Source organism: Homalodisca vitripennis, chromosome 7 (assembly GCF_021130785.1).
Source record: "Homalodisca vitripennis isolate AUS2020 chromosome 7, UT_GWSS_2.1, whole genome shotgun sequence".
Taxonomy (NCBI): domain Eukaryota; kingdom Metazoa; phylum Arthropoda; class Insecta; order Hemiptera; family Cicadellidae; genus Homalodisca; species Homalodisca vitripennis.
The window spans coordinates 92,367,893-92,395,480 of record NC_060213.1 but is presented as its reverse complement, the minus strand read 5'-3'; the positions used below and the strand labels follow the sequence as shown (position 1 = coordinate 92,395,480).

General features: G+C 31.1%; 1 pseudogene; it reads right to left on the bottom strand.

Annotated features, from left to right (window-relative positions):
* Window positions 1–14,908: 14,908 nt before the first annotated feature.
* Window positions 14,909–25,405, bottom strand: LOC124366803 (annotated as a pseudogene).
* Window positions 25,406–27,588: the final 2,183 nt, after the last annotated feature.

The window sequence follows — 27,588 nt, the reverse complement described above, 5'->3', positions numbered from 1 at the left end:
GTTTAATATGTAATAAGTACGAGGTAAATGTATATAATTAACTGTAAACTGAGCATCTTAAACCGTAAATTTATAATTTACCGTATTCAACACAGTTATATAGTTTTGGAAGGTCGCAAAAAACATGCAGTACGACGATGCTTGGCCATTAAATACAAAGTTGTATAACATATTTCAAACATTTCCTAGGATCTAAATGAGTTTATTTAAAAAATTTTGAATTTTCTTGAAAATATTGTGTTTAATTAAATTTTTAAGAACTCTAACTGCGAAATAGTTTTCAACCACTTTTTTTAAACTAAAAATTTCTATACCATGGTAATTCGACATATCAGTTTTGTAATTTTTGCTTAGGATAAGTTTAATTAGTAAATATTAAATTTTTCTATAAAAAATAACATTTCAAAAGCAATAAGTGTTGAAACGATTTAAACGCCTTACAAAAAGTGAGCCTGATACATTAAATATATATTATTTTGGCATTATTAACTTCATTGTAGCCACAATATTTTGATTTCTTTGTAATGTTGAAAGATGTCAAAACTGACAGCGTTAGTGGCGTTCTAAAACAAAGTTAGGTAAATTTTGTCATCTTTCTTTAGAAACTCAATCGTAAATTTGTTGTTTTTTATTAATTGACTTACCTTATTAAAGTAATTACTTAATGAATTAGTTATTAGGAAATTGTTGGATACATGAGATTTATTAAAAGATTTATTTATACGTCAAAATCCTTATCTATTTGATTTTTACTTGCCATTTTCTCTATTACCCAACTCTCACACCACCTCACATTTAATATGAATTTGTAATTTACAATTTCGTTGGAGTTTGAATAATTTGCGTTACAATATTAAAAAAAATGATATAATATTTCATTATCTTTGGAATTGTCAATGACGTCTGAGTTTGACATGATTTTCTCTTATACGATATTAATGCCCAGTAATCTACGCCACATGATTTTATTGTATTTTACAGTTGCGGGTTTTAGTGGAAAAAATTGTTAAAACATTTTAAAAATTTCAAATTAAATTAATTAAATTTAATATTATGAAGAACTCAAATATCCAGTTCAAATGTAACAAAAGTATCAAATGTTCAAATGTAAAATGTAAAAAATACTATGTATGTATAAAATTTATACATCATGATAATTGAGTTTGTTAGCTAACCGTCAATCTGTCGATCGTCGAAATGGGGGTGATACGGGAAACATTGTTTGCTTTAACTTCTCGGATGTGTACAGTTCTGTGACCACGTACTTGAATAATGGATCAAACCAGTATGATTGGATTATGATCGGATACACGGTCGACTGGTCTTTTGAATGAACAGAAACGTAAATTATTTCACATTTTACGATTGTATAGCTTATCTATACTTGGAATGCCAAGTGATTTTTACAATATATTTTAAATATATTCATCAACATTAAATATAACTGTTTTCTTTTATTACCAAATGTATGACTACTGTTATTATTCATTATAAACTAGTTTAGATATATATTAGTAATAATGTTGCTAGTATGAGATAAAACAAACTTTGTGAATGAAAGTAAGAACTGCAAAATTTGTAGACTGAACTTAAAATATTGTAACATATAAAGAGTTTTACTTTTATTTTGTTATACTATGGCAATTTATATAAGTAAAATCGTACGTAACCGAAATTTCAGTTTAGTAATCGGGTAGTAAAAATACAAATTTTACTACCCGATTAACTTTATGCAAAATAGTTGGAAAACTCTAAAGTTAAGTTCAGGTTCACAAGCCTATTGTTATGAAAAGATATTCAATCTAACTACGCAATTTTTTCCATTTAATCTCAATATTATCTGTCTATTTCGATAAACATCTGCTGTATTTGTTAGTATATCCAAATAGACATGTATGTAACTACTATGATTTAAAAACTGCCCAAAAAAACCGCTAGTGAGATATTGTGCATGTACTATACATATTTATCTAGTTATTAAAAAATATATAAAACATGATTTTTATGTTTTTACACATATTTTTGAACTATTATCTACCAATTAGGGATAAATTGATTCTAATCTGTTAGTGAAGTTCCTAAATATATATACTTTAGTTCAATTAACAGATTATATATAAATGGTCAAAAAGGTTTAGAGTTTGACCATATACAGTTCTGATATTATACATTCGTAATTTATTTCTGAAAAACTCAAACCTTTTGTGATGAATAATATAGGCCATAATTATAATAGACATACAAATCTAAAACAAAATCACTTATTTGAGGTAAATGAAGTTTTGTTAGTGGCAACTGTGATTTCAGTAACTACACATGCTGAGTAGGGATATAAGTTTGTCACTCACGCCCTCTTGTCGACCTTTGGAAAATACTCCAAAATACTCCAATATTAGCAGTTGTACACTGTACACCTACTTAATGTAACATTATGTTGTAAAACGCAACGAAATGTTGTTTAATTTGCTTTTACTATTTTAAAGCAAATAATTATAAGTTAAACCTTACCAATATTGGACCTGAAATAATTAAATAGTAAATTTGCCGTCAAAATAAGGTGAGTTATATTAAAGCACTTAGGAAAGAAAATCAATTTTACAGTCAACATTAACAAAACATTTGAAAAACTACATTTTGAAACGAATGCTAAATACGCTTTAATGTATTAAAAATACCTTCTAAATTGAAGAATATGACCCATAAATATTTAAAGAAATTATAAATTTAAAATACAAATTTGGTTTGTTGGTTTTGTTTATAACATAATCACCCTTAATTTGCTCGTTATGGAAAAATTCTACTTTAATTCATAGCCTATATTTCAAGCTACAAATGTAATATTCTAGTAATTAATAAAATATAATTATTTATGTAATACCTAAGATAATAATACTCTTAATAATATCCTATTTCAAAATAGACAACATAAGTCTTACACAAGTACCAAATAATATGCCTAAGGCAGTGTTTAATCCCAACTATTACTTCCGTTGTTTTAAACGGGAGCTTTTCATAAGCTTTGTAACAACAAATATTTAAATAAATGATATAAATGAAATAGAATGATGTTGTGCAAGCTAGAGGTTGTCTTGCCGTCAGTCACAGATACAACACTGTCTGAGTAATTTTGAATGAACACTAAATAACTGACCTACGGCATTAATAAATCTAATCCATTTTGCGTGAGCTAGAGTTTGCATCACTGTAAATTGCAAATACATCACTGTCTGACTAATTTTGAATGAACGGTAAATAATTGGATTATTTTAATAATCAAAAACCATTAGTGTTGTTGTCTAAACGGTGAGCTTATTTTGCTGTCAGACCCAGACACGAAATTACAGTTAATACATGACTTACTGCAGTAATCAATCCAATCCATTGGTGCCGTTGTGTGAGCTACAGTTTGTCTTACTGCCTGACGAAGACACAACTCTGTCGGAATAAATTTGAAAGACTACTAAAAAATTGGACTATGGTAATTAATAGTCCAAACCATCAGTGCAGTTATCGTGGCTATGAGCGTGTTGTGCCGTCACTCGCATATACCTCATGGTCTGGCTCATTTTTAATGAACACTGAATAATTGGACTATGGCAAATAACTATTCCAAGTATTATTGACATTGTCTGAACTGTGATCTTGTTTTGCTGTCAGTCGCAGAAACATAACTGTTTGATTTTGAATTAACACGAAATGATTAGACGACAAAAATAATTAGTCCAAACATTAGTGACTGTCTGAGCTATGATCTTGTTATTCTGTTAGTCTCAGACACGACATTTCAGACATAGTTTTTTGACAACGACCAAACAGTTGGACACAGTAGTAATTAGTCCACCCCGTTAGTGCCATTGTTTGGGCTTGGACCTTTTTATGCTGTCAGTTTAACAAGTAGAACCTAACATTTCATCAATATTGAATGGATAACTGTAGACCTTAACAATAAATATAGAATATAGAAAAATATAAAATTCTAGATTTTACAAATATTTCTGGTACGAAAAATGGATTAAGAAAACGCAAACTCTTATAATCTATACATATTAGTGCGAAAATTACCACATCAAAGTAGAGAGTAAAAATAGTTTTTACTTTATTCCAAGCCTTGAGTTCACGTCTTATGAAATATGTAGTCTATATACACTATCAATTGTACACAAATAATAAAAAAAGATCATCATATCTAAATGTGTTTTTTCGATACTATTATGTGCTTAATGTAAATATGAAAGTGCTGAAATGAAGCAGTTTGCCTAATTATAATCTTTTATCACTATTTATTGAGTATTCTAGAAGCTATAGGCACATAATTGGTATTCATACATGTAGTAACTTGAACAAAACAATCTCGGCTGCCACGACTCACCATGCAAGTTCGGTTTTGTATAAAACCGTAAGATCTGTGGTTTTATATCTGCCTATATGGCCAGGATGTACCTTATGAAAAAGCTAAGCAATGCAAGTTGTGCCGTGATTCAAAGACTGCGTCTGGCCAAACTGCACAGGTATTGTGATATGACATTATTAATATGAATGAGATATAATATTTTTTGTTAATTGTAATATCATCTAGATCACCGTTTATAATATTGTAGCTTAGTTACCTGATATTAAACATTGAAAAAATTTAATACTAGGCCTAAACTTACATCACAATTATAAATTTGAGTTATTACTCAATTTAAATACAGGGTGTCCAGCAACCATTCGAACAAACTTTGCCACATTGTTCAGCAGGCCAACAATGTATGGGAGTGGTATACACTAATTGCTTCATGTGTCCCGACAAGTAAAAATCAATCGGGTGTGAGGTCAGGTGACCGTGGAGGCCAAGGGACGGGACCTCCACATCCAGTCAAACGATCTCCATACACTTCATTCATATGTTGTCTAGCAATCAGGGAAAAGTGGGCCGGTGCTCCATCGTGTTGGAACCACATTCTTTGTCTAGTTTCAATAGGAACATGTTCCAACAGCTCAGGTAAGATTTCCCTCAAAAAAACTTCATAAGTAGGTCCGTTCAGTCTGTTTGGTATAATGTGTGGCCCAATAAAATATCCGTCTACTATTCCAGCCCAGATATTGACAGAAAATTTGTGCTGAAACTTACGTTGCACAATTTCATGAGGGTTCTCTTCAGCCCATAAATGGCTGTTTCGGCTATTAAATATACCATCTCGAGTAAATGACGCTTCGTCAGTAAAGAGAACATACCTTAAAAAATCGGGTTCATCAACTAATTTGTGAAGGAACCAACGATAGCAGAAAATCTGCAGGTTCTAAGGCTTGTAGTTTCTGATGTCTGTAAGGGCATAAACGTTCTTCATTTAACAATTTCTTGTGAAGGAACCAACGATAGCAGAAAATCTGCAGGTTCTAAGGCTTGTAGTTTCTGATGTCTGTAAGGGCACAAACGTTCTTCATTTAACAATTTCCACACAGAACTTTTGCATACATCCAAATTATGAGCAATAGCGCGAACGCTGGTGGAGGGGTTTTCTTCTACGAATAATAAAACCTCTTCTTCAAAATCAACAGTCCGTACGGATTTTACCCGTTCTACAACATTGTTTTTTAAATGTCCAGTTTCCCTAAGACGAATATAAACGGCACTGAAGACGCTATGAACTGGGTGCAGCCTATCTGGAAAGCGCTCTCTGTACAATCTGCTAGCTAATCTGGCATTGCCTCCAGCAAGTCCGTACACAAAGTGAATATCAGCATACTCTTCAAAAGTAAAACGGTTCATATCGTACAAGAAACAAAGTAATAAAAGAAATTTAAATTAACGGGAAACAACTAGCAGGAATTACAAATAAGAACAGAACAATCAAACAGTAACAATCACGTTCAAAACATATACTTGCTCAACAATGTCTTGATAGTTTGTTTATTAGTTTTTCTTTATTTAAAACACCTGATTTGGTTGCTGATTGTTGGTCAGCTGTTTTCATGTAATATTATGCTATTGTTTTTTTAAGAGCAATGTGAATTGTTTGTTTCTTTTTTATTTGTGCGTGTCTAACACATTGATTACTGTAAATGGAACAAAAATGATAGTAAAATTTTTTTGTTGGTTATAATAATTGTTCAGTATTTTAATAAAGAACCTTAAAAAAAAGTTTATTCGTAAAAATCCACTACATTGTTGTGTGTACTTGCAATGCATGGATTTAACCTGTTTTTACGTTTGGTGCTGTAACTCAGTTATTTGTTATTCAATTTTTTTGACACAAAAATTGTTGAATTGGTAATAAAATACGCTAAAAAAAGTTATTCCTGGTGAATTTGCTGTCAAAGTAGCCGTTTCAAAGCTAATACAATTTGAAAATTTTGAACGGCCGCAATTTTGAAATGCAATGAGATATTTGTTTTATTTTTTTCAATGAAAAGCACCAACACTAGGTTAACATAACAGTTAAGTTTGAATTCTGTATCTTAAGTGGTTTTTGAGTAGTAATTTTTTTCCCAAAAAACACATACAGACAGACAGACGCTTAACGAAGTGAAATAGGGCACCTGTTATATTGCATTATTTGTTAGTTTTGGCCTACTAAACAATGTGACAAAGTTTGTTCGAATGGTTTCTGGACACCCTGTATATTAGTATGTGGGCTCAACTTAAACGGAAAACCAAAGTTGGAATAATATATTCCTTTCAGAATTTAACGAAAACAAAAGAAAATATCGATACGTTACATTTAATTTATTTATAACATACGTTTTTTATTAATTTATTTTACATTTTTATTTCATATATTTACTGCAGATTCTGTTCACCATTTCCCATACTGCTCAATTGTAAAATACTAGAAAACGTGACTTTTCACTCGAAAGCCGGTGTTCATTCGATCGTGTTTCCGATCATAATCCGATCATGTTGGTTAGATACATTATTCATGTACATCACCACAGATCTGACCAGTGACCACGTCGTAACTGTTAAATATGAACGGTGTTCCTCACTTACTCCAATTACGTCATCAATGCTTTATTTTACATCGATGAATGTTTATTTAATTTATATTGATAAAATTATCTATTTAAATTTTAAAATTCCATCAGGCTATTTAATGTAACGCATTGCTTAATTTTCCCAATTAAATATTTATCTCGTAAATAAATGGAAAATAATTAATCATAACACAAAATGCAAATCAAACAATTTAAACAATACAAAATCTTAGACAAAGATGCAAACCAATGACATTATACACACAAACATTAAAGCTTGTATCCGTCTTTAAATATAAGGAAACCCTTAAAAGAACAAGAATAATCTTTTGTGCCAAAAAGCAGGTGGTGTATAAGCTACTGACAGGTGCTCTTCTCGTGGAACTTGCAACCTCACTAACAGGGCGTCTCATTGTCCAGTATTGGAACCCATATTTAAACTCATTATCTAGATATTACCCACTACTGGCATTTTTGGTATGAAGAAGCATTGGCAATCCGAACCCCTTCGGTTTAAAGGGTTTTTACCATGGGATCCCACCCCCTTGCCTTACAATTTTTCCTGAAAATCTTTTCAGGGTGATTATATTTACTACGCAGAATATTTTTTACTATAAAACTGAACGTTTATGGAAAGTAATCAATAAAGTAAACAGACTAAAAGTCAAAAGAACACAGTCCGTTGTAAGTCTAGAAACTAATGGTGATCTAATAACGAAATATAAAATCTGCTTTGTACTAGTAAAAATTTCTCCCAGTATCAACATATTTTAATTTGGTATTAGCGTATAACGTATTTAGAACCAATGTAAAATCTGCTTTGAATCAGCGTGAAATATGTTACGTATTAAGATAAAATGTGTGTAAATTCAAAATTAAATTTAATAGAACTTTTTCGATCAATATCTGTTTTGAATCAATACCTTTTGAAAATGTAATCAAACATGCATCTAAAATGTATTGAATATGTTCAATCTAATTTGAATCAAGGTGAAACATTTTGGAAATGGATGGAAGTTGAAACAAAGATTTATTATTAAAACTAGTAAATTTTAGCGTTAACTTTTAATTTACCTACAATTGGTTGTATTAGATAACTTAAAAATCTATTCGTAACGTAGTCATATCTTCTTCTAGTTACAATCTGACGAAACTGCTTAAAAACTTCAAAACAATAAAGAATCTATTGAAAACGTTGGCGAATATGCTTCTAATTAATGGAAGATATATAAACAGTTTTTGATATCACCTAATGGATATTTTATAGTATAGGTTTTAGATATAGATATTAAAAATTTGTAAAAGAAAGATTTTTTATTATTTAAAAACTTTGTATTAATTAAAAACCATATTTTTAGCATATATTAATATATTAATAAAGTCTTCCTCGAAAATGTGTTTTATTTCAATAGAATGTATCACAGACAATATTGTACCGTTAAATGTTCTTTTAACAATTTCTTGTTATTTCTTTATCTTCTGAGTCTAATGGATAGAATATAATTCTGTATTATTAAGAGTATTTACAGAGCGAACACTACATTAAATTAATTGTAGTTCTCAATAAATGTTTGCTTGGTTTTTTTTTCCAATTGGATAAAATTTCTCTCAAGTTTTCAACAGTTTAACGAGTACTTTGAAATGGTTTTATGTTTGATTTAATTCTTTTATCATCCACTATTTTTCTTATATTTTTAATAAGTTTATTGCGTTTTATTTAATTTAAGGAAATGTCAAAAAGCTAAAAAGTAAACAAATTTTGGAATTTTACGGATCTTTTTACAGTTTAGGTTTTCTTTTATGAGATTATAAGGTTTTATAACATCTTCTAACAGATTTATAGATTGGTCACTTGTTTTTATTGGAAAGAGCAACAATATATATTTGTATGCACTTGTTAAAAAGATTTTATTATTTGTTTGTATCATTACTTGCATTTTTTTGGGATCGTTCTAAAAAATTTGTATGCATTCGTTTTTACAAGATAATATCAATTTTATATTTTTTATAGAATTCTGCAATATTTATGTATATTTTACAACTGGAAATTCTATTAAGTATACATTCTTTTTGTAAAAAAAAATTTGTCACCGTAAAAAATTATATTTGACAACATAAGGGGAGTGCGAACGCCATCAGACCGTAATGCTAAATTGTTTGTGTAATGTAACAAAAAAACTTTTAGACATAGAGCTTTGCAGTTTTTTTATTTAAAAGAGGAGTTCATTATCTAGTTCCCTGCACAATATTTTAATATTATAACAAACACAAACATTTTTCTGATTTTTTTAAATAATTTTTTTACTTAAAATTATTCGAATTTTTTTTCCTTGAGATGCAATTAAAAATTCCTAAACCCACGTGCAAGGAACTAAATTTTATTGTTGTGAGCATATCCTAAAAATTTTGTAATGTTACCTGTAATGGTTACTGAGATATATGACATTAAAATCTGAAAACACCAACTTCCAGGAAATAAACAAACTACTAATAATATCATAAACTAATTCATTGAAACTTACTATTTAGTGGCAACCAGCTGAGTATGATGGAATTGTCTGTATCTTCTTCCTCAAGATAATGGTCTTCAAGCTTCCTTTTTAGTAATGTTCTGCTTTGTCTGATTTTTTTTTCAAATTCTTCAGCAGCTTTTTCACTTTTCTTAATTTGCTCATAGTCCAACCTTTGCATCGTTGAAAGCAAATTATGCCCTATTTTCAACCCTAAACTATTTATGACTTTACACTTACTATAATATACATCATCGAGAGATAGGACAGCATCTAGTAGGTACTCCAAATTTTAGGTTATTTAATTTAAAAAATTTCCTTTTTGGAATACGGGACCAAATTAAATTATTGAGTGATTCGTTCCGATTTTGGGTTAAACCTGCTAGCCATTTTCTCAACAGGTCTCTAAAAATAGGTTTTATTTCTGTCATTATAATTTCTGGTAAGTAGAAGTGTTTGGTATGATCGTAATCTTTATTTTAGGTCATGGCGATGTTAAATTTGCACAAAGTTGTAGGTTCCTTGGGGCATAGTTCATGTCTAGGTTCATCATTGCTTGACATAACATAGAAATATGTGGCCCAGACTGATTTGTGCATTTCAGGTAAGCTGCGGCAGTTTCTTCTAATTGCCGGACAATAAAACGTTTGTAGCTTCTGTACTGCTAAGTCAGTAACCCGATGTTATCCTGATAAGGAATTACCATCGGCTAATTTAGTGTTCTTGGATTTCATTTTCAACGTACGCAGACGAGAGCCCATTCTTTTTTGAGTGTGGCCTACACATTCAAGCTTATTTATTTTTATATCACCATATGGCTTTGATTCACACACTGATAAATAATCATTAGAATCTCTATCTCCGAGATAATCGATATAACGCACGTATAATATTTCACTTCATGATTTTTGACTATGCACATATTTTTTATTAAACATTTTGTGATTAAATGTTTATTGTAGTTATATGTAGAATCGATATAACGCACGTTATACTTCTCCAGGGACCTTTGAAAAATAGTTACTGCTCCTCCCGATTCCATGCCCCTACTTGTGCCTGAGGAATTACCAATACAGTTCTCTTCATGGTCATTTTGCAGCTTCCTTGGACACAAACTATGTTTGCTCATTCAGTGAATATCAAGAACCTTTCCAGAATCTACAGAGGTAAGTGAAACTATACCATCCAATGGTGCCCTCGCTATTGCCAAGAGCCGTCCAAAGCCACACAAAGATCTGTGGGCTTTCTATCTTTATTACAATTTTGAGCAATTGCCTCTGTAACAGCTTGGCGCATGGATTCATTGCAGACAGACTCAGTAGCTTGGCCTAATACTCTCTCATATTTTGAGAACACTTTTGGAGGAGCTGGGATGTTCAAAATGCCACAAAGGCTTCGCGCGGCGCTAAAACCTTTCCCTATTACTCGCATTCCAAAAACAAGTCTTATGTTTAGGTCACACATAGTTGTAAGTGTATTACATTCAGTCTGTTGGCTAGTTCTTACACTTATGTGATCACAGTGTTATCAAAAGTTGACTTGCCTTCATTGCAGTTTAGACATGTAATCGTAATTTTGATTGCTAGGCCTACGAGTGACTTCTTCGATAATTTCAGACTATTGCCACAAAATTTACAAACTGCAAATCATGTTAGGGCAATATCTGACTTGCTAATGTCTACAATTTCCTATTTTAGAGTATCGTTTTGGGTCTTACAGTAGTTAAAATTAGAATCAAGCTTTACCTTTGATCTTGAAGGTTTCCTAATTTCACTTTTCTCATGTTTTGTGTTATTACTCTTACGAGGAACTTGTGTTTAACACAGTTGATGCCTAGTACTTACTTTCTTACAACTACCCGTTATAAAAGAGTAATCTACAAAATTATTAAACAAATAATAACTCTTAATTACACTAAAAAATCACAATCACAAAAACACAGTTACAAAAACAATCGTAACTTCTTGTGAAACAATCACAAACAGAACATAAACAAAGAGCAATTTCAGTTGATAAACAGAAAATAATATCAGTTGCTTGCAGTTATAAAAGAAATGATGCAGTTTAGTGTAGCAAACATGACAGTAAATAATACACAGGAAAGAGGAAGAATCATTGTATATAATAAAAAAAACATAAATTTGCAAAAAAACTTTTCGCATTAGTACTCCCCTTAAACATAAAACCTAACAAGAAAACGTAATAAGCGACATCAACATGTAGTACGTAACATTAAGAACGTTTGAAGTGACAACAAACCGTGAAACGTAACAATAAAAAGCTGACTATGAAAACATTTACACAGCTTATTTACATGGATTTTCACATTATACTAAAAATCAAAACTGTTTTGTATTACTGTCTCTGGAAAATTGCTTATTTATTGAATAATTAGGAATGATATTTGAGAAATTATTTGAGACAACTTCACCATACTGTACCGTTATTATAGCACATATGTTATATTAATTGGAGCTAATACTTGTAAATCAAAAACAACTTTTCGGAATACTTGATTTATTCCGAAATTAAAGTTCAGCAAAAAATTAACAAAGCTTACAAACTTTAGATTTGATTTTCTTCACAAAATCCTCACAATCGATCAAATCTAATTAGGAGTCTGATCAAAAGGTATTAAAATTAAAATGAAAGTAAAAATGTATACTTCTCCAAAAATGGTTTAAATTAACAAAATAAAATAAAAAGTTCTCTTCTCAAAATATTCAAAATCAATATAACACAAAACTTGATATTAACTTTACGACCAAAAATTTAATTCACAATACTTCAAAAAATTGAATTAATTTTTAGACTCTGTAATATGGGAAATTTTTACAAATTTAATCACAACAGTATAAAATAAAAGATATTAACTAAACGCTGGTACGGGACTTACTACTTTGAAGACTATGGAGGCTGATAGGAAACTAAAAACGCACTAAAGAAAAATTAATACTTGATTTTAATTATACCCGATTAAAAGAATAACTCTAGATCCCAAACTATAGGATTAGAGGGAAGAAACCACCGCTTCTCTACTCGACGTCTGCACCTTCTCGTTGTGGCTTCAAGACTGCGCTCCCTCTCTCCACCCAACAGGTTCGGAAGTATCACCGTAGATAACACGATAGCTGATATCTTGTCTCGAACCAACAAACAATGTCCACGCACCGCGTCTAGTTAACAAAGAGCCTACTTCCTACCGCGATTCAGCATAAATAATTACGACTACGGTACAATACTTCCTACAGACATTTTGTGTTAAAATAATAGATAAGTGATTTCCGGCTTAATTTGGAAAAGTTTTGAATACATTTTAAGTAATATTTTACGTATTAGGGTGATTAAACAATACATTTATATTTAAAACTGTAATAAAAAAATGTTGTCTCTTACTTATACCTAGGGTTTGGTTGTAAATATACAATTCTAAGCTCCTTATTCTACTTCAATCTGAATTATGTTTGCTAATTTGTAGTATTTATAAGTACGTAATTCAAAATTCAAGATATGATTTTAAAAATATTATATCAAGTAAAAATATTTTGTTGAATTTTCGAAAGCTTTGACATATTTCAAATATTAATGTTTCAATACACTTTTAGGCGCTTTTGAAAAACACAACATAACCTAATATTTGTATTCATTGTGTATTTTGTAACAAACCAATGTAGATTTTTTATTAGGTTTTCCACCATACATTTAGACTTGAGACTTAATGTTTTGTTATGTACTGCCTCAAAACTTTAAATTTAAAACCATCACTTAGATAATTACAGTCTTACACTTTAACACTTAAGTAGATACCATATTTGACGTAGGTTAAAGTGTAACTCTTTTCTCTTGCTGTCCATCCAGAAGAGAGGGCATAACAGTCACAGTTGTACTATTTTTAATATTTAATCACGTGGATGTGTATTAAACCGGACATGGTGCTATAGTTTGCTCCTGCTTTCTAGCCAAGTGAAAAGGTGTATTAAACACATTGTTTATATTGGATATCGCATTCGCTTAGGTAGAGAGTGGCGGGAAATACTACCACGGTTTGCTCTTGTCATATATACAGGTGATCAAGCTGCAACAAACACAGTGTCCATATTGGATATCTCGGTTCACTCTGGTGGTGAATGGCCGGAAATACTGCAACGGTTTGCTCTTATTATATGTACAAGTGAGATAGTTGTATCAAACACTGGACCTATTTTGGATATCTCGGATCACTTTGGTGGCTATTGGACTTAAATACTTTAAGTGCTTGCTCTCGCTATAATATGTAAAAGTGAGAGAGTTATATAAAACGTTTGACTTCTACTGGATATCTCAAAACGTTGTGGTGGAGAATCGCCGCAAATACTCTATCTGTGTGCTCGTGCTATCAACCTGGCAAGATTTTTATATTTTAAGCTTATCTTTTTATTGCAGTTTTTCAATATTTGCCATAGCATTTAAGTTGTAAAAAACCTAGCATGTCTTCCTCAGGTACATAAATTATCAAAAATGGAAGTAAAATTTACTTTAAAATGTTAGCCAGGAATCGCGTTACTCAACAATCTGGCCACCTGTAAAGGTAAGAGTGTTGCATCAAACACAGTGCCACTAATGGTTGTTTCGAATCACTCTGATGGGGAGGGACGGAAAGTGTCGTAAATGTTCATTCCCTTAATATCTGCAAGAGGCAGTGCGAGGGTTCATGAAACACAGTTTTCCTATTTTGTAATCTAAATAATTTTAGTGGAAAGTGGCTGGAAACACTGCAACACATTGCTCTCGCTTTTTATCTAGGTCAAAAAGTGTTTGATTTTAATTTGAGTTTTGATGAATACAGAATATGTTACCATATGGATATTTAGCACAGAATTCTAATTTCATATGACTGTTTAATGAACATCTAGAGTTGTCTTATTTCTCCCCCTGTTATATTATAAACCTAACATGCAAATAAAATGTAGTTAAATTCTGAATTTATACTAATTTCGTTGTGAAAAGCAAAAATTAGCAATTAAAATAATATTATGGATGCCAAAGAATTACATATTGGCAAAAGACTAGTAAATGAAAAAAACATATTCATAATCATAAAACTGAAAACTTTGAAAAATATAATGTATGGAATATGCTAAAAAGGAAAATAATCATAAAATGTTTTCATTCATTAAGCTCAGTTACGTGACATTATTCATGGATCAAAAGAAACAAAAATTAATGTGCTTGAAAATAAAAATTTTAAATGATATAGCTCATGAATGAATATAACCTTGTTTTATTTATATTGAAATAGTATTTCTTATATCACATAATAACTTTTCAATATAAACTTTAGCACCTTCCTAAAACATTTTCAGATACCATCTCTGAGTAACTTTCACTATATATGAGCAAGATGCATTTAAAAGTATTTTTGAAGTATCATGTTGATATAGACTATACATTTATCTGGAACACTAATCCAGACTAGGCAGCTCCTCAAAACAACAAGAGTATATTATGATTTTAAAACACAACATTTTGAAGAAACAAAATCGGAATCCACATATACTGGATTTCCACATGTAGTGCAAGTCTACCACCACCTTCACACACTCAGTCGATGTCTTGGGCGGAAAAGATGGCAGTAGTTTCAGAGTCCCCACATTCATCATAACATCCTCAGGTAGGTAACCATGGCAGAATGTAGCAGGAATCTTTGCCAACGGGCTTGGCATGACAAGCCCTCGTGGTCGGGGCAGCTTACTTCCGCCCTCATGATGGTGCAAGGGCCTCGTTGGTGGGTGTGATATCTCCATCTTTGTAAGAGCGGAGTCGCCAGTCTGGGGGCGCAGGGGTTGATGGAGCAAAAATGCTGGTGCCACCGTCTCCCACCATTCCTTCCTCCAGAGATTCCAATGATTTACCTCGTCTCCCCGGGTCTTGATGGGGACGATATCAGTGGTGTAGAAGAACTGTCTAGAAGCCTCTATCTCCCAAGGCTGGTGTAAACTTTTGATGGTGGCGTAAATGCGTGAACACTCACATTCGGGTTCGAGGCCTGCAGGCTGGTTGTGCGGCATCAGCACCGGTGTGTGGTGAAGGGAATACCTTGCCGGCCCGCCGGTCCTTTCCTCTCTTGACAGCTAACAGGATCCGTTTCTGGTGGCCCAAATTGACGATGCCAACGTCCTCAAGGTCTTCCCAAGTCAGCTGCGTCACGTCTTGTATCGTTGAATAGCCTTGGTATTAGCCCAATGCTGCACCGTTCTCCTCCAGTCAAAATAGTCTCAGCCACTCATCAAGTGAACCAGGAATATAGTCTTGCAGTCCATCACTAATGTTAAGTTGTGCTATCTTCTTCCGATGCTTGGGCTTTTAGCTTTTAGCTTCTTCCGATGATTGGGCTTCTTGACGTGGATGACAGTGAAATCTTCAGGGTTCATTCTGGAGATGGTTTACATGTCGTAGCCAGCTGACATAAACAAGGGAAAATACTTCTCGAAATGAATGTCCGTGCACCACATCCTGGTCCGGAATACCTTGCAGGAGTAGCCTTTCAACCCTGACAGGGGCAGAATGGTCTGACCCTACCGAAGAAGAGCACCCTACCTGGAGCAGCGGGGATGTGGCGGCTCCAGATGACACCCACTGGCCCGTCTAGAATCCAGGAAGGCAGTGGAGTGACGCGATCCAGATCCTGAGGAACCATGATTATAACGACTAGGATTCTGAGTCATATCGATTCCTTGGTCCTCCTGCAGAGATAGTTGGTGGTGGTAGTACATGGCTGACTTAGTTGTCCCCTGGACCTGAGTGTCATGAGGTCCTGGGAAAGTGAAGGCGGGGTAGTTGAACTGTCCTCATGGAGAATTGCCTGTCATCCCGTACGTCTTCAATGGCATAGCCATCTCTAGTGTAATCGTGGAAGCCATGGTCTTCCTCCGCACTACTGTAACCCACTGAACCAAAGCCGCTGTCAGAATGCCGGAGCCCGACTTAAAGTCTGTAACGGCCGGGGGCGCTTCTTCAACTTCACCACCGGCTTGTGTGGCTGATTCATACCTCCCAGTTGAAAGAGGTTTTTCTATGAACCGCTCAGGACTTATAGGCAATTATTGAGAGCTCCGGAACTTAGAGGCGGGAGGGAGAGGTCGTGGACGGGATGACCATCCGCCAATATCGTCAAGTTCTCCTCCGAGTGACTTCTGGACAGTGTCAACTTGCTGGCAGACAAAGGTTTGGTCAGAGAGTTAGTGTTGTATTTTCACGACGATAATTGTTTATTTCGCTTCTCTTTCACCTTCTCCCTGGATCGGCTTCACTTCCAGATCCTCTGAGGCCAGGATGATAATATCGTCCTCATCCAAGGGGTCACGAAACGACCGTTATGTAAAGGACATCTGCGGCTCCACGATGGCCAATCTCTTCTCCTTCTCGGCCACCACAGCCACAGCCACTGCCTAGTGAAAATGACCGCTCCATTGACGGTATATTAATAAAACGTACCTTTATGTTGGTGTTAGGTGCTGCATATGTTTTATCATTGATTATGTAAATACATAATAATACAATTACTTAAAATGCATCATAGACACGGAATGAATAATAATATGCAATTAAATCTTTCCTATATTTTGATCGGTATTGTAAAGGAAACTTGTGGTTAGGCGTTAAAAAATTATGTATTTAAATACTTTCGTAACACATGTGTGTTCATGTTTGAATTTATGAGGATATATGACGTTTAGAATAGTGTGGCTCGTACAGTAAAAGATGTATATGACCCATCCATATCGGAAGTAAAATATTAAAATATCGTGTAAATCAGCTTGAACTATAATAGAAGAGGTGAATGGGTTTATTGTGGTCAAAAATAAACTATTTTCCTAATAGTCCAATGTACACACTCCTCTGCAGTGAATGTATCTCCTTAAATCTGTTATTTGTGTGTAGAATTATAAGTTTTTAAAAACATTATAACATTTTAGTCACTTTATTATATTATTAAATAAACTAAATATAGAATATTGCCATCAAGGACGTAATGTATCGTTAAAGTTTTGTCATCAGACAGAAATGAAACGTTTTTAAACTTCATAAAGAATAGACTACGCAAACGTTCACAAAGGCAGGGCTTTATTAAGTTTAAAACAATTTTATTTAATAACTAATGAATTATCTTATAGTTTGTTTAAATATGTGAGGTTTTTATTTTGGGTGAACACAAATATGCTTTTAGCCTTTAGGTTCACTTTCATAATCAGCTGCCGAATCCATTTTTTCATTACGTAATATTAGCACAAAATAAAATTTTACTCATTGTTATTAGTTTCAGTAAGTATTACTCGCAACCAATATTAACAGAGTACAATAGAGGTAGGTCAATGAATATCGGCTTTTGTTGGCTTTTGTTCGGAATCGTGATTAATTTCAGGGTTCATATAAACTTTACAAACAATGCGAGGTCTACTCGTGTTTTAACAGGTTCAAATTATTTAACAAATTTTTTTTTACATATTTATAGCATTGTTTTTGAACAGGATTTAATTACAAAAACCGATAGTGAAAACTTTGCCTTATGCTTTATACAGACTCGTACAAAATAAACAGGTAATATTAATTTTAAACAAAAGATACTTCCTTCCAATAAACTAGAACTCCTAGTAATTTAAAAATTTTTTTTGGGAACAATGATTGAGATTTTATTTAGAATGAATGTTTAAAAATTATGTTATTAACGTAAAATAATAACATTATTATTATTTATTACGTTACCCATTTAAATCTACGACCTAATTATTACTTAGATTCAAGCGGCCAAAGCTTTTAATAAAGTTGCTTATTGGCAAAGCAGGCAATACGCAATTTAGCCTACAAATAATGTTTCTATCTTTTTTTACATAAATTACTTACAAGAATTTACTATCCGCTTTATCTTATCAATTTGCTTACTGGTATATTTGAATAACCTTTTCAAATCATGCCAAAACCTAATTAAGTATCTTGCTTAGTTTATAATAGAAGAGATAAAAACATTTTGATTAATAGGGCACAGTATACAGATAGGTAACGGAAACACACCTATACTATCGTAAGAATAATAAAAAAGTACGATCAATATCTATACAAAGGATATGCCATCAAAGAGTTTAGTTTATGCAGATGAAATGTAAATGATACTTAATCACTTTATTGACGATATGTTTCAATGTGCCTTTCAATAATATATAATCTATAATAAATAATGTCAGATATTCCGATCACATGCCTCGTGAGTTATGCAGCATTTACTGAATTAAATGGGCTACACGAAGACAGTAGTTTCGGCAGTTATATTTTAAATGAATTTTAAATATGTTTAGGGAACATTGCCTGATATAATATACATAAATAAAAAAGGTAAGGTATTTATTACTAAAAATTATCGACGCTCATACAAAAGTTATATTTTTTAACATTTTATAAATACGAGATTATACATATGATGCAAACACGATTTTATGTAACAGCAATATTTTTAGAATTTGAATAAATAAAGTATGCTTTTTAACTGCGTTGGATTGTAAACGTAATGCTTTTTAGGTTTTTGCATGTTTATTGTAATTAAAATTACTAAAATATTACAAGCATTATTAAATTTAGTAAGGTATATATTTAAAAAATACATCAAGAATTAATTCCCTATAATCTAGTAAATAATTAACGCAAATCAGGCTTACTAAATAAGAAGCCTGGTGTGAAATGGTTAAATAAGGACTTGATAATTTGCTTTGAAATTTTAACTTACAGTGCAAGATGTAAATATTCAGTATCACAACGGTAATTGATAGAGAATGAATACGGTAGCCAACGTGTCACATAACAAGCTTCCTTAAGATTGCATGCAAAATACAATGTTCATTACTCTTTTAATTAGGCTACATGAGTTAAAATGTTATATGGTTTGAGTCAGTTTATTAAAAATGTACTTTTCCTGTAAATTTCATTAAATTTACAGGCCATGATTATTACCCTTCACCCAATGCCAAAATGCTTTTGAACGCTCAGCGAATTCCTATGGGATGACATGTACCACAATCGAACTTATAGTTTTTTATATATAAATCTTGTTTTGTAACATATTTAACGTCTATATGTTACTTCTATCACCGGATATCGTAACCAAAAAACGAAATGAATTTTCCCAGCCTCTTGGGCTACAGGCTTTATTAACACTCAACAATTGTGATTCATCAAATACCTATATACATTAAAGTTTCGATTCCTATTGCCTTGTTTCCTTGGGCGGTAGAAGGACATACTTTCAGACGCAAGGCAATATATCAGGCTTAGTGAGCCCCGGTGCGTCTACCTCCTACAAGATGAGTTACTGTCAGTGATAAAATACATGGGCGCCGACGTCCTTTATTTCTAGGAACAATCTTTAGCAAACGATTTTATAGTATAAAAATGTTTTATATGCAACTGTCTTTAATGTGATTAAAATAAAAATTAGAAATATAAAACAATTGAATAAAACTAGTAGCTAATATTTAAATATGGAACAACGATCAACAGGTTATTATGATTGATATAAATACGCTAAAAAATGTCAGTTTTAAAACTGTTTCACAAATAAAAATAAAGTCTATTATCTCTAAAATAACTACGTTGTAAGAGTAGTAAGAGCAACATTTCTTATACACAGAGAGATATAAGAATAAATCTTTAAAACCTATCTGTAAAATAAAAATAACAAAGGAAATCTTTAATATTTAAATTATACATCAAAGGGCTTTAACTACTTGCTATAAATAACAAACCATATACACGTTTTCTAGGAGTAGCAATACTATAACGTTCTCATGAAGGAAAGTCCTAAACATAGGCTATCTGGATATGATCCAAGAGGATTAAATTCTTGCTGCGTTTGCCTTCCAGTTAAACCTGGAAAGGTTAATTAATTAAAAGATTAACTTAGATCTGGCAAACTCACAAATCGCTATCTCAGATTTAAAAGTATTTACTGCCAATTAACTAAATTATGAAATATGAGATTGATCAAATAATATATACTATTACTGTTATGGTGACTAGTGAGTGAGTAACCATTATGTTGTTTTCTTGTGTAGTTTGAGGTAAATATTTAGCTACAGATCGCATGGTATAGGCGGTTATCCTCACTACTTGAGCCCTCACTGTAAGCACCCAGGGATTGTAATACTGTATTGAAAATTTACTTTCACTTTTTTATAGTTTTCTTAAATTATGTGTAAAAAAATCAGTCAGAGCAGTGATGAGATATCGTCAGCACGTATGTAGCAATCTGACAAATGTCTTTAGTAACCTTACGTTCAATGCTCACCCTAATAATGAAGTATACATTACTAGGTAGAATATCTTCAACCTTATCAATAATCACTTTCACTTTTTTAAATTATTAATATAGTAATATATTTATATATCGTTACACTTTACAAGATTACTCCAGTATCTGTAATTGTCAAATGCAAGGTAAATTGGAAACGTTGACAGACAATGTGGGTAGGGATACCGTGACCTTGAAGAGGCAAATTTCGAAAAATCACAAAGCTAATAGGTGAGCTATAGAGAACCAATTCCTTCTGTACTTTAGACAGTTTTCTAAACATATAAAATTATTATTATTGTTTTATTTCATTTGGAAATGTAACAAAAATAAGTGTTTTAATTTTTTATTATACTAGATGTTGTATAATATGTTTGTAGGTGTAGAACATTCAATGATTAGGAATTTATGCACTATCAATTTTAAAAATTAAAATTAAGTCTTAAATCCACGTTATAACCCATTTCATTGACCATCTATGCTCGATTTTTTGTTGAAATATACAAATCTATTTAGATGCAGTATCTATAGATTTATAAAAGTGCAGTACAATTTGTAATTAAAATCTTTTCTTATTTCGATCTGTTCCCTTGGTTCAATGATTGACACGGGCATATAGGATACGTTTTTCAATGTTTTAAAGACATTTGTACTTTCCGCTTGTTATAATTTACTTCTGGTACCGGGTATCGAGTTTCATATAAAATATACATGTATAAACGAAATATACGCTAAATCCATGAAATGCTACAAATTATACGAATTAACTGTTGTAAAGTCATGAGAATCATCATCGGATGTATACATTTCTCTCCGATGAGGTTTATTATGAACTCACAGCATTTAACTGTACATACAACGTAGGATGTTTATGTAATAAGCGTATATTAATTTTTTTATTAAGAACAAATTTAGTTTCTAGATTTAGCAATAAGTAAATAATGCGTTAGCAAAATGTCATAAAGCAACATTATTATTATTTATTTATAATTTTGAAACAATTAACTAAATGACTACAGACTGGCATTGTTGATGATAACAGTACTTGCCGGAGGATTGTATTGTTTTGTTTATCACAGTTACTATTGACTTGTTACTTATTGACTATGTTATTTATATACAAGTAGAGATTTTTGTCACATTCTTTTAGATTTATATTTTAAATCCTAGTAATATATATTATAGACGCTTAATTTTGAGCACTTTTACAATAACAATAATTTTTCCAACCCACCTGATTGTCAGGAGAAACATGTAAATGAATCACACTAATCAAAAGAAGTAACTTTCTCTAACGTTATGGTGTTACTTTAATCTACTTTGTTTAAATAAAAAAAAAGTAATTATATTTATGTCATAGCTGATTTGAATATAATTAAATTAAATTAAAATGTGTTGTCATTTTCAAGCGTCATATGTCAGCGCTATATTGTGAGACCAGGGCTGGATACCCACAAAGGAGCTTATTTGAATGAATATCAAATTGTTTTCACAGTGAAACGTTTAATGTCATCTTATTTATGGAAACGAATATACGAGCACCATACACTGGAATACCGAATAATAGTTTTTTTTTAATGCGAGATATGTAAAAAGTTTATAATCCTAAAACTATTTTACATAGGATGGTGTAAAACTTCCTCAGAATTCAAATAAAAGATCCGGTATTGCTGTGTACTCGTTTTAAATATGGTGTTTAATTAAATTTTTAATTTATATTTACACTACCTTGCCATTTTTACTAACAAATAAAATATTCAAATATTGCCAAATATTAAAGTGCTAATAAATGTCCTATAAAATATTGATCATGTTTTAATTACAACTTTTAATGGACATAGTTATGTCTCAGATAAATGTAACTTTTAATGGATCATTTAAAGAATGTGATTAATCTACGATTATTTATATGTGTTGCTCGTAAAGGAATAGTTTTTCACTATGTATTTTTTTAATTAACACAAAAAAACTTCCTGCTAAAGATTTTGAAGTGCCTACAATTTTATAAGGATTTGGAAAACATAGAAGAAAATTAATGAATATTTAATGTCTTTGTAAAGAATTAACTTCAAAATAGCGAATTGTACAACGTGTTTAAAATAGGTCTTCTGTCGTGTAACATAATAGAAATATAATGACACCTCATTCATCAAGACTAACCACCTATATGAATTGATGTGCTACTATTTATGGTTGGAGGAATCCTACAGGTTCTGTTAAGATTCAAACACATTATCTACAACAATCGAACAATAAATAAAATTAAAATAATAAATGTGGTTACTTAAGAAGAAAAATGGAAATAAAAATATGAATAATAGAAACCAGTTATGGTTTTGTGTTTTTTAACTCACTATTATTAACAATTAACGCCTTTACCTAAATAAATATGGAAACTGATTTCGTCTATAACATATTAAAATAATCCTAAAGATAACAGATATAAAATTATAATTTATTAGAAGAAAAATTTCATCCGATACTTACATTTGGACTGAGACTACTATAAGACTAAATCACTTAACGGAAAATGAATATTATAACTAGTACTGCAAACGTCTCATATTTTTAAAACCACATCGATCAAATTAAATACTTTGGACTATTAACTTATTCCAATTGATCACTGTGAATCCTAAGCGATTTAAAATCGAAAAAAGGAGATTGCCTCAAAAATTACTTTCACGAAAATTATTTTCACGAACTAGCCTAAGAAGCCTCTTATTAGATAGGTGCTGAGATATAATTTATTATAAATACCACACGAACCGCTTTACATAATATGGTATTTTCACTTGGACATGTTAACGTAAGCAAAAATCCCAAAATTAAATATAAAATAAAAGGTAAAACGTTGCAAAGCAATTTTTAAAATGTTTTATACGAGTCTTTTTTATTTCTTTTGACCAAAATTACTCCAGGTTTCAAGCTAAGTTTTGGGACTTAATCAAAACTTTTTTCAACATTTACATTGAATCACAACCTTCTACCACAGCTATATAGGCATGATTGTCTTATCAAGCATTTCCGTATTAAATGTGGTTACAATAAAAATAAATTATTTACAAATTTCAACAAAGAAGGAAAATATTAAAAATATATTAAAAGTTGTACGACAATATTTATTTAAAATCAATTTACTATTTCAGATTAAACCTATTTTTATTGTATTTTTAGTTTAATGAAATATGTAAAGATCATAACTAACTAAACGGTACAACGTTGGGTTTACAATTTTTTAATAATTTTTCAATCGTGACGTGAAAACCCGTTAAATCATATATGCGACATTACATTCGGTCCTGTCAATCATTATTCCCAGATTAGTGTATGTCTCCTAGGAACAAAGGGGATGTGTTAACCACAAACCCCTGTTCATATGTGACCACAAACCGCCCTCACTAGTGACCGACGTCAGCCAGTAACTGCAGACACGAAGGTTTACAGTCGACCAATTACCCTGGAGTTAACGACATTGCTTCTGTTTCCGTGTCTTTCAAAGATTTACAAACACCTTCAACTTAGGAGGAGAGAATGTATCGTTACTTTATGTTTTTTTATAATCACAGTTATTAAACTTTAATATATATTTATAAATGTATAAAGTATATATTGAGTTTTAAAAGTCGGTTCGAATATTTAAGGTAATTACTATTATCACACGAATATCAGGTATGTACCCACATGTGATAATCCAATATTATATTATCTATTCTGCATTTTTTATTGACAAATTTGTGAGTAACCATTAAAGGATTTTGCCTAGAATTTCCTTTATTCTTTCTTTTTCAATATGATTCAATTTCTTCAAACTATATTTATATTTTTCTGTTACATAACAAACGTTAAGTTTGCGTATTTTATATTTTTATAAGTTTAGATCATAGCTTAAGATAATTAATTGAATTAAAGACAGTAAGGGGTTAATTATTTTGATAAAAATATAAGCTATCCAAGGTTTCGGCGGAAAGTTTGTAAGCTTTGGACGTGTATGATCACTTCTGTTTGGAGTGAAATATACTTATGACGCTAATAATGAGTTTGCCTTACTGTCACGACCAAGAAGATTTTTCAAAAGTGTGCACGTATTGTTAATTGTATTTAATCCGGCCAACATATTTTCTTCCTTAGTTGATATTGTCTTTTGTAGAGTTAATTACATTTAACAGGGTATTCAAATAAATCTTTGTATGTTAAAATGCGATTTTATAAAAACGTTGGATTTTATCTACTTTAGAGACAAGTTAAATTTCGAAACAAGAATAGAGCTATAGGTTAACTAGGGACCCTACTATTATTCATGTAATATTTCACTGCTATCTGCGGAATAGTAATTAAACGTCTTAATTGTACAAAACAAACTGACTTTCGAATTTATAGTATTTGTTAGAACATTAATAGAACAAACCAATATATTTCATAATTACTGTAACATGTGAATAAGAGAATACGTTGTCACAAGAATTTAGGATAATGTTCCAAATCAATAGGACCACTTTCAACATAAAGGAAATGTGTCTGGACACTCGTAATCCTTGACAATGACAAAATCTAATACGTGCGTCTCACCGTTTGTGAGGGCACAATTGGTCTTTCTTTGTTCCGGCCCGTCCTCGCCTCTCATCACATGGTCGATGGATAGGCACTGTGACCCTTCTCCAACTGTCTAGTACGTTCTGGAATTTATATGTTCTCAAAGCGCTAATAACTATATAAAGATTTGTAGTGACACAGTGATTTGAGTTGAGTTCCAGAAGTAAAGTATTTTAGTGGCAGAATTTGTGGTAATACTTAACATCATGACAGTGGAAATGGTGTTGATAATTATAGCCTTTGTCAGAGTTAAATGGACTGGGTGAAAATATATATACAGGGTTATAAGTAATATTGTAACAGTATGAATCATTAGTGACATTATTATGAACAATTTGTTTACTTAAGACAGCTTAGTTTTGGGATTTTAGATATTATATTTTATTTATTTTCATACATAATTTTTTTGCAGACTAAATATGTGCAGACTATTTTAATTAAGTAATCCCATAACAATATTTTACAAACTCATTACGTGTTAGACATATTTTCTTGACTACCATAAGCACACGAATTTGACTCCATTGAACTGAGTTCTTACTATCACGCTCAGGTAAGGACTTAAAAGACCAGAAAGACACGAGAGGGAAACCAGTCCCTTCCTCAATACTCCCATTCCTCACGTTTCATCATTTTTATTGCCTTTTATTATTCCACCCACTAGATTGTTTAAATTAAAATAAATAAAAAATATGTGTTTGAAATTAGGTGTATCACTCACTAGAACTCAACCTAAAAATAATGTTTATTTTCACTTGTACCTATTAAAATTCATGTTATTGTTACTATTTATGATATTATTTTTTAACTATTTTAAAAGTTGGATATGGTTACGATATTGGATGTCACGTTTCTAACATGAACATGGTGTCTTATATCAAACTAAGTTTGTAGTCACATATTTAGTAGAGCTAGAGGAGTTGAAAATTATCCACTTAATATAGCTACACTAAAAAAGGCAGTGAATGGACGGGTAACATTACATGGTATGAATTATAATCCCAACACAAGTAGTGTATAACAATCTACAGAGTTAAAAAACGAATCGTTTTGATATCTGCACGTTACGAGAAATATTTAAATAATAATATTATTAACTACGTAAAATTAAAATATAATATATTTCAAGTGTTATCATCCATAAAAAGATAAATAACTTAAACGGAAAATAATTTGTAAACCAATTTCTAAAATTATGGACATTGAAACTAGGATTTTACGGTTTGCTTACGGAGAATGTTTATTTATTATTGTATCTACTACTGTATGTTATGGATATAATTTTAGTGCTGTACATAATATAATATATTATTAGTCTTATGAAATTATAACAGTCACTTCATTCAAATAAAACTATTCAAAACATATGCAATTTAACAATGTAAAGTCCTAAAATTGTAGATTGAATCTTGCTTAAATGTAAAAACGAATTGTTTCAGGTAAAGAAGAAGTTCTTGCTGGTAGCAATTTATATGTAAATCATAACCTCCTATTTGATAAACCGAATTTGTTCCTTCTCAAAAATAATTGCCCAAATTTGATAGCAATAGTTTATCATTAAATTTTCCGTATAATATATTCTTTTTGCCGTATTTTTAGTGAAACAAAGTTTTTGGTGCGTAAAGTAAAATAAAAAAAAATTTAAGCGAAAACGAATAATCTGAAAAAATAATTTTTTTACTATTCTGTAACTATAACGCACAAATATTATATATATATATATATATATATATATATATATACATACTGTATTATTTTTACATATGAATATGTCTGTAATAACTCACGTAACATGTTTAATATTTATATATCTATAAATAAATAAATATATATATATATAATAATCTCAAAAAACATTGAATCAAAAAAGTACTAGCTTCGCAGGGACTCGAACTTGAATCTCTCACTTGCCAGAGCAAGTACTATTTGTTATTCAATGTTTATTGCTTTTAAATTAGGCTACGTATTGACAAAAATGTAATGAATATATATATATATATATATATAAAAATATATATATATATATATATATATATATACATATATACATATATTACTTGTTATTTTATTAGCTCCACTTATAGGGTAATCTATATATAATATTTTAAGTCATATATATATATATATATATATATATATATATATATATGTGTGTAATATAATTTGTAAGTCATAATGGTTTACCGTGGATATAGTACATATTATTTATAAAGT